Source organism: Lactuca virosa, chromosome 6 (assembly GCF_052849685.1).
Source record: "Lactuca virosa cultivar CGN04683 chromosome 6, Lactuca_virosa_CGN04683_v6, whole genome shotgun sequence".
NCBI lineage: Eukaryota > Viridiplantae > Streptophyta > Magnoliopsida > Asterales > Asteraceae > Lactuca > Lactuca virosa.
Genome location: NC_136431.1, coordinates 243748448 through 243756561, shown reverse-complemented (window position 1 = coordinate 243756561; position 8114 = coordinate 243748448). Strand labels below are relative to the sequence as shown.

Here is an 8114-nt window from a genome sequence, read left to right as displayed (position 1 = left end):
ATTATATTATTAATGCAACGGATGATGTTGTTACTTGTTTACTACTTTGCATTGTTGTGATACTGTACATGACGTCCTCCACCCCCGAACATTTCCGTCGTTCCGGTTTTGGGGTGTGACAGAGGAGTTGAAGAAGAGCTCACTGTAAGATGTTACACTGACGCTGGTTTCAACACTGATCGAGATAACTCACGATCATAATCGGGATATGTGTTCACACTTAATGGAGGAGCCATTTCCTAGAAGAGTTCAAAGAAAGAAGTGGTTGCACTCTCTACAACAGAATTAGAGTACATAGTTGCGTGTGAAGTGGCTCAAGAAGTTGATTGGATGAAGAAATTCATCGGTGATCTGGATTTTGTTCCAAGCATCAAAAATTCCATTGAGATGATTTGTGACAACACTGGTGCCATCGCTATCGCAAGAGACCCGATGGTTACCAACAAGACTAGACACATTCAATGAAAATTCAATTTCATTCATCGGGAATTAGAATTGGAAATGTATGCATTGAAAAGATTCATACAGATGATAATCTAGCAGATCTGTTCACAAAGGCTCTACCTCAAAACAAGTTTGAGAGTCATGCAAAAGGAATCGGTCTATGATTAGCTAGTGATTGGATTTAAATCTGCACTTGACTAATATCTGGATATTCAGAACTATGTAATAATAATATGTAATCTCCTAAGAATATGAGACATCACTTTTGTGTTGAATATTATTGTGTTCTATATTAGCATTTTATTCAATCCTTGAATAATGTAATTATTCAAAATTTGTCCATAGTCAGTCATTGTTGCGGGAGCAACTGTGAATTAAGACTAATATGAATCGGCTTGGTTGATTTCAAGAGGTGAAATAGCAAAGTGTTGCATCCAAATTCATATGTACTTGTTAGAGAACAACTATTGGATATGACCCGCATCAAGAATCACTTCATGGATTGATATCATAAGTGAATCTTGATCACATGTAAATATCTTTATGTCTTTCGACCTGAGATGCATATTGGAGAACTCAAGTATGGGGACTGTTATACTTTGACATGGTTAAACGTTGTTCGTAATCGTGAAGTTATAAAAGCTTTCGTTGGGTAGAGCATGAACTATATGAGAGTATGTATGTAGTCAATATGGGATTTGTTCCTCTTATGTGTTGAGAGTTAGACATCTAAGGCGCCTTTCTTAAAAGTTGGATGGCAAATGAGAATGATCACGTTCCATGTCTTATATCCAACATGATGTCTGTAACAAATAGAATATTGATACACTTACCTTATACTTCAATTGTAGCTAGTGAGATCCTGGAATTGGATGTTGATTGATGGTACCCCTTCGTGTGTTATTAGGGGCAGTAGCCTATTGCTAGATGTCAGTTACTGTCTATGTCAGTCTTTAATTGAATCTTATGCAAGTGGGAGATTGTTGGATCTATATGCCCAAGAATCATTATTGAGTGACATTGCTAATAACATATGATCCTATAGGGTCACACCTTAATCAAGCTGGTACTTATTGAATATTTATTATAATTTGATATTAATAAATAAATTCAACTCTTGTATTAATTAGAGAAAAATTATTGTTCTATGAAAACAATATTGTAAGAAGTAGAAAAATAGTCTTTATATGATAAGGTATCATATAATAAGTCATGTACATAGTTTTGGATACTTTGGTTAACCATGATTAAATCAAGGACTTACTCTAGCATGGTTGAAGGACAAAGTAAACAATTTTTTATTCAAAAGGCCATATGGCCGAAAGTATGTAAGAAGCATGGAGGTTGCTTGTCAACCTCCATGATAATGTCCCCCATGCCACCCTTTATAGCCCATACTTTGAATATAATATTAAAAAGGCCATGCTTGGATGGGGCTATAAATAGAGGGTCTCTTACATGAAGAATACATAAGTTTTTGGTCTAAAACTTCTTCTCCTTTCCTTTTCTCTCAAAACTTTGAGCTAGTGAAGATCTTGGAGCTCTTTCCTCTTTTGAAGACATTACAAGCTTTTGGTGTTTACTTTGGGTCTTTCTTTTAGTGCTTAATTTTTAAGCACTTAAGGCTACCAGAACAAAGTTGTACAAGAAGAAATCTAGCAATTTTGGTACCTTATTCTTGTTGGTGGATTACTTGTAGAGAAGATCAAGCTCCTTGTTCTTGCCATCTACTTCAACACTCCAAATCCAAGAGGGTCCAAAGGCTACAAATGTTGTATTTTCTAAACACCCTATGGTTGTTATAATATCATTCTAATCTCTTTAAAAGGATCCTTGATGGTTTGTTTTATTGCTAGACTCGAAATTTATAAGAAAATTTTTAAAGCTTCTGTTGCCGGTTTTTATGAAAAACTATTTATTTTATGCTACAAAACCCTTCACTATATGCCAAAATGGTCCTACCCTTTTAACTATCATGCCTAACTGGAGCCTTATCAGCTAGACTTGACGTAACAAATAATAATCAATAATACTCGTGAACACAACAAACACAAGATATAGAGTTATATATAAACTCAGTCCCACGATGAGAACACATGTATATAAAACCGGAACATATAGAAAGTTTGAACTCTCAACGAGAATACAAATCAAGGTTTAGGTCGAATGCCTTAGCTAAGTTTTATTATACGCGGGTCGAACCACAACCAAGCTTAGACTGATCACCTATGTTTAATTATGGTTAGACCGGTGCACAATTAAACTTAAATATGGTAGCTGATAGACTAAAATGCTTGGAGATTGTAAGAAAACTCAAGGAAGATCACAGTCCAAAGATATAAAGGAAAACAATTTGGAACTCTAAAAAAATTTGTAAACACCTCATAAATATTTGCTTCAGATCCGTGTAAAACTCAAAACCTCCTAAATATCATTCATGCCTGATGATTATTTATGAACACTAAGTACACGACCGCGATTCTCTACGTAAGTTACTAGTAGAAACTCATGAATACCTTAAGAAACACACGTGTTCACGAAATGTGTTGAACTATGGCTTAAAGTATTCAATCGGTCAAATTCTTTCTATTGTGAACTGTCCAACTTATGGTTGAACCATCCAAGTTAAAAAGCAGTGCGCCTATACTTTCCCTTCGTCTTATGTGGTCCTTTTCAAAGGAGGAAACAACAGAATCATCAAAACCGCAATGCATGAAAGTTGTTGGAAATCTTATCTAGTTTCCAAAACATATTGATTGAAATAAATCGAAACCCCAAATATTCATATATGACCAAAACATTGAGTTGTAGTCGAACTTCTCTACAACATTTTCTTCATGAATTTACACAATTGGTCTTATTACTCAATAATTTTCTTTTTACTCATTCTTCATGTAGATACCAGCTTTTTGGTAATGTATACACATAATGCTCATACTAAAACTATTATTGGACGAACCCCACGTCAATTTAGAACGTTTGTCACAGCTGTAGTATAACCACTTATGATTACAATGATACCTTTACACGACTTATTTTCTCTTTAAACCAATTGTAATAGGACGAAGCGATGTATTGCAAGAGATCAACAAGTGGTTATTTAACACCGACACCATCACTTGACACAGCTACAATTGAGTTAATGATCAAGCAACAAGTAGTAAACACTTTGGCCACTTATGAAGCCAACAGGAACAACACCTGTGAACAAGGTAGAATTGGGAACGGTATATGTGGAAGTAATAACGATGTTCCAAGGATATGCACTTATGAAGAGTTCTTGAACAACCAACCCAGATCCTTATGTGGAAATGAATAAGTTATAGGGTTAACTCTGTAGATCGAAAAGATGGAATCAATATTCCACATCATTTCCTGCGTATAAAACTGTCGTGTTAAGTTTGCTACATGCACATTCATGAATGCATCTCATGCCTGGTGGAATAAATATACGATAGCTATTGGCATTGACCTAGATTATGCCACGAACTGGGAAGAACTGAAGCTAATGCCCATAGGAAAATACATCCACGGGGATGAAATATAGAAATTAGAAAAAGAACTATGGAGCTTAATCATGAAAGGAACAAAAAATTTAGTCTATGCATCCCGATTCGATGATCTCGCAATGATATGTCCGAGTTTCGTAACTCCAGAGGACAAGAAGGTCGATAGGTTTATAAAAGGTCTAGTCGTGTCAATACGAGAGATGGTTACATCCCTCAAGCCCAACACCTACGACAATGACAAGAGATTGGCCACTATTCTAACGAGCCAATGGGTTCAACAAGAGATCATGATCAAGAAAGAGGATGCGAAGAGAGCTGAGGATAAAAAAAGGAATTATGATGATAATTCCATGAGAACCTCGAGCCAAACCCCTTGGAAGAAGCGAAACACCAAGGAAATTCATACCACACAAACCCCTCCACAAAAATAGTATGTCGGTAAGCAATCGTTGTGCGACCAGTGCAATCGTCGTCACAAAGGCAACTGTTACTTCTGCAACAAGTGCAACAAAAAAGGGCATACAACCAACTTTTGCAAAAACCCAAAACCTAAAGTAGCGAACAAGAGTACAAATGTTGGAGCAAGCTCTGGAATAGGCACTAGTGGGAGAAAAACTTGTTATAGATGTGGTGTAATCGGGCATTTTAGGAGGAACTGTCCAAAGTTAAAAATCCAGGAAGTGAAGTTCGAGCCAGGGCAACCATGATTGGAACAGGAGATGAAATCCAAGATGTATATGTAGTAACTGATACGTTTCTCATTCAAGAACTTATATGTTGAAGTACTTTTGATTCAGATATGCATAAAAACTTATGAACATTAAACATTTGACTCGTGCTAAATCACAAATCCAATAGACTAGAGGAAACCAGTTGAGTAGGGACGACTAATGAACTGTCGGAAAACTACTCACACAATTCTAATAAATTACGTTTAACACATAACATACACGTATTTTATGTCCATTATACGTTTATGACTTTCGAAATTTTCACGTGTTGTTATATGAATTGATGTCTTTCGTGTCACGTTAAGTTATTGCACTACGAAAACATTATACGAAACCCCTTAGCTGATAAAGTAACCCCGATCACCTACGATATCGAGAAAGAACGGAACCATGAACTCATTTCTTAAGCAAAGGCTTAGAAGTAACTACACATGAAGCAATACGCTTGTTTGAGACATGTAGTAGACATAAGCAATGTAAGTGACAAAGTTTACTACTTTATTCGATTTGGTGCATAGATCTAAAGTCTTCATGATTTTTTGGTCATTTTGACCTCATATTCTTGAAGTTTGAACAACTCCAAAAGTTTACTTAGCAAATAATTATGTCTCTGGACTTTAGGAATAAGAAAAATGTGTTTTCTTGTGTTCTTAGTCAACCATGCAAGGAGTTATAGACTTTAATGGACTAATTTTTGTTAGGGCTGTAGATTTGGTTAGATCTAGCCATCGGAATGGATATAGTTGAAATATTTATCCATTAAGTCACTAAAGAGAATCGGATGTGAGAATCTAAGCCTTGTTCTATAGAGATTAAGTGCTTAATGAGTTAAGAGTGTTTTGCCAAGTGAAACACGATACAGACAAGGACTAGTCACGCCGCAGATATTATATGGGTCTTGCGATCGTCTCGTCATTACTTGACCGCAACACGACCAGAAGCTAGCTCACGGCACGGTGACAATTGACCATTGGCTGTTGATCGTTGACGTTTTGACTAGTTTGACCTTTAGTCAACTATGATGGAATCAGATCTTAAATGATGTGTTGAAGGGAAAAATGGTCTTTTACCCAATAGAATTAGAAAAACATAACAAATACCCTAATAGAAGTTAAGTGTTAAACCTTCATTGCTAAATTAGGGTTAAATAAATGTGTAGTGGTTCCGGGAAGTTTTGGTGCCACTTAGTTCACTGTGTGGATGTATTTTATCAGCTATTCAGGTGAATTTTCATGAACTCTCTGATTATGTGGACTATGTGATATTAGGATGTGTAGCAATTGGTAAAATAGGTCGGTGTTCGGCGGTCAAACCATCGCGAACCGATATGTGTAAAAGACCAAATTGTGTAATGTTACGTTTATAATGTATATTAAATATATTATACTCATAATTACCTTCAGGACGTATGAATCTGCTCAACAAATCGTCTATCATTATGGAGCGAGTCTAAAATCACAAAAATTAATTCTATTTGTGACGTTAAAAAATGAATTTTTGCATCGAGTATACTTAGGACCACTTTATGATCAAATTGGATAGATTATGCTCTCAGGACTTTGTGGATATAACGAACGTCAAAAAAGGAAGTCTTATGCAGACTTACGTCTATTTTAAGAAACCAAATCAGTATAATAATGATTTTCTTAATAAACGAAAAACCAAATTGATCCATTGAGGTACTTGCACATCTCATATAGAAATTCCTAGAGATTTTTTGGACTCGACATAGGTCTAATATTTGATTTCATAATCACAATATTTTTAACCCATAAATTAAATAAAGTCGCAAAAAACTGACGAATCGGATCCAATTAATCTCGAAATTTAAATTGATTTTCCCGGAGTTCTGCATGTTGAATTTAGGATCTGTTTGGATTTTTGGAATCCTTGAACCCGGGATTATTATTCGCCAACTTCAAAAAAATTATTAAATGTCTGCAATTGGGGACACGAATCGAGAAGGCTATTTTAATGCATTTTTGGATGTCACAAGTATGATACTTTTGGAACGTTAAATAGACTAAATGGCCAGCCATGTGACTGAACTTCTACAATCACATTTTCTGCCGTTTATCTCTCAATAATACACATAAGTACATGGTGAATTAAATCATTACATTTCTTAGAAGCTTCACCCAAAGTACACAAATAAGTGAAAGTTAAAGTATCAGCCAAGAATTGACGTTCACAAAAACCATTTGATCACCAAAAAAAAAAAAAAAAAAAAAAAAAAAATGGAAAACACTCCAATTCCCTCTTTCTTCTTTATTTTCTGCTCCGATCGACTGCTAAGAAGAACCCCACCGTAAATGGTGTTTTTAGATCGATAAAAGGGACAACAGCCTCATTCTTGTTTCCTCTTTTCCCTGTCGATTGAATCAACAAAACACCCCTAACATTATTGTTCAGATCTGTTTCTTCCCTCCTCTTTCTTTATCAGTTTCAATCAACGAAACCCCCACCGGAGGTGGAGATCTCCGACAGTAAAAAACGGGAACAACCCCTCGCACCTTTCTCTTATTCTTTCTGTCAAGGAACACTGCCAACCCACCCTCACCTGCGCTGCTGCTCCTTACGTTGCTCTACCGGACCAGCTTCTCCTCCCCTTCGCACCTCGCCTTCTCCTGTCGAGCAACTGTTGCTGAGAACGAAGTTGCTGTCGCGGCTTTTTTGCTCCTTCGGATCTGCTAAGAAGAACCCCACCGGAAATGGTGTTTTTCCGGCCAATAAAGGGGACAACAGCCTCATTCTTGTTTCCTTTTTTCCCTGTCGATTGAATCAGAAACACACCCCTAAAATCATTATTCTGATATGTTTCTTCCCTCCTCTTTCTTATTCAGTTTCAGTCAACGAAACCCCCACCGAAGGTGGAGATCTCTGACAGTAAAAAAAAAAGGGAACGGCCCATCACACCTTTCACTTTTTCTTTCTGTCGAGGAACACTGCCAAACACCCTCACCTGCGCTGCTGCTGCTTGTGTTGCTCTACCGGACCAGCTTCTCCTCCCCTTCGTACCTCTCCTTCTCCTGTCAAGCAACAGTTGTCGAGAACCTCACCGAAGTTGCTGTAGCGGCTTGTTTGCCCTCCTCCTTCGAACCACTCAACCACTGGACCATTCCCTGTTTTGTTCGCTGCTCCCGTTCTTTTTCTTTTTGCTCGATCAGACGAGGACCCAAAAGCCCTAAATCCCTTTTTGTTTGTGTGAAATGACCAAAACAGCCCTTTGTATGAACAAAACAGCCCTCATTGATATAGGTTAACCAAAAATTGTCTCTTTTGGATTTAGTTTATCACAAAAACAGTCCATTGTGTTAGTTAAATTGCAAAAGAGCCCTTCCATTTACTTTGCAAGGTTAAAACATCCTCTATTTGTTTAAACTGTTACGAAAACCATCCCTTTAGTTTAAAATATGACGAAATGACCCCG

At 36.8% G+C, this 8114-nt stretch overlaps 1 long non-coding RNA gene across 1 annotated transcript; it reads right to left on the bottom strand.

Annotated features, from left to right (window-relative positions):
- Positions 1–6703: 6703 nt before the first annotated feature.
- LOC145119133 (uncharacterized) lies at positions 6704–7887 on the bottom strand. Its single transcript, XR_013713696.1, has 2 exons — positions 7601–7887; positions 6704–7453 (listed from the first exon to the last, which is right to left on the bottom strand). It is a non-coding gene; the product is annotated as an uncharacterized LOC145119133 (long non-coding RNA).
- Positions 7888–8114: the final 227 nt, after the last annotated feature.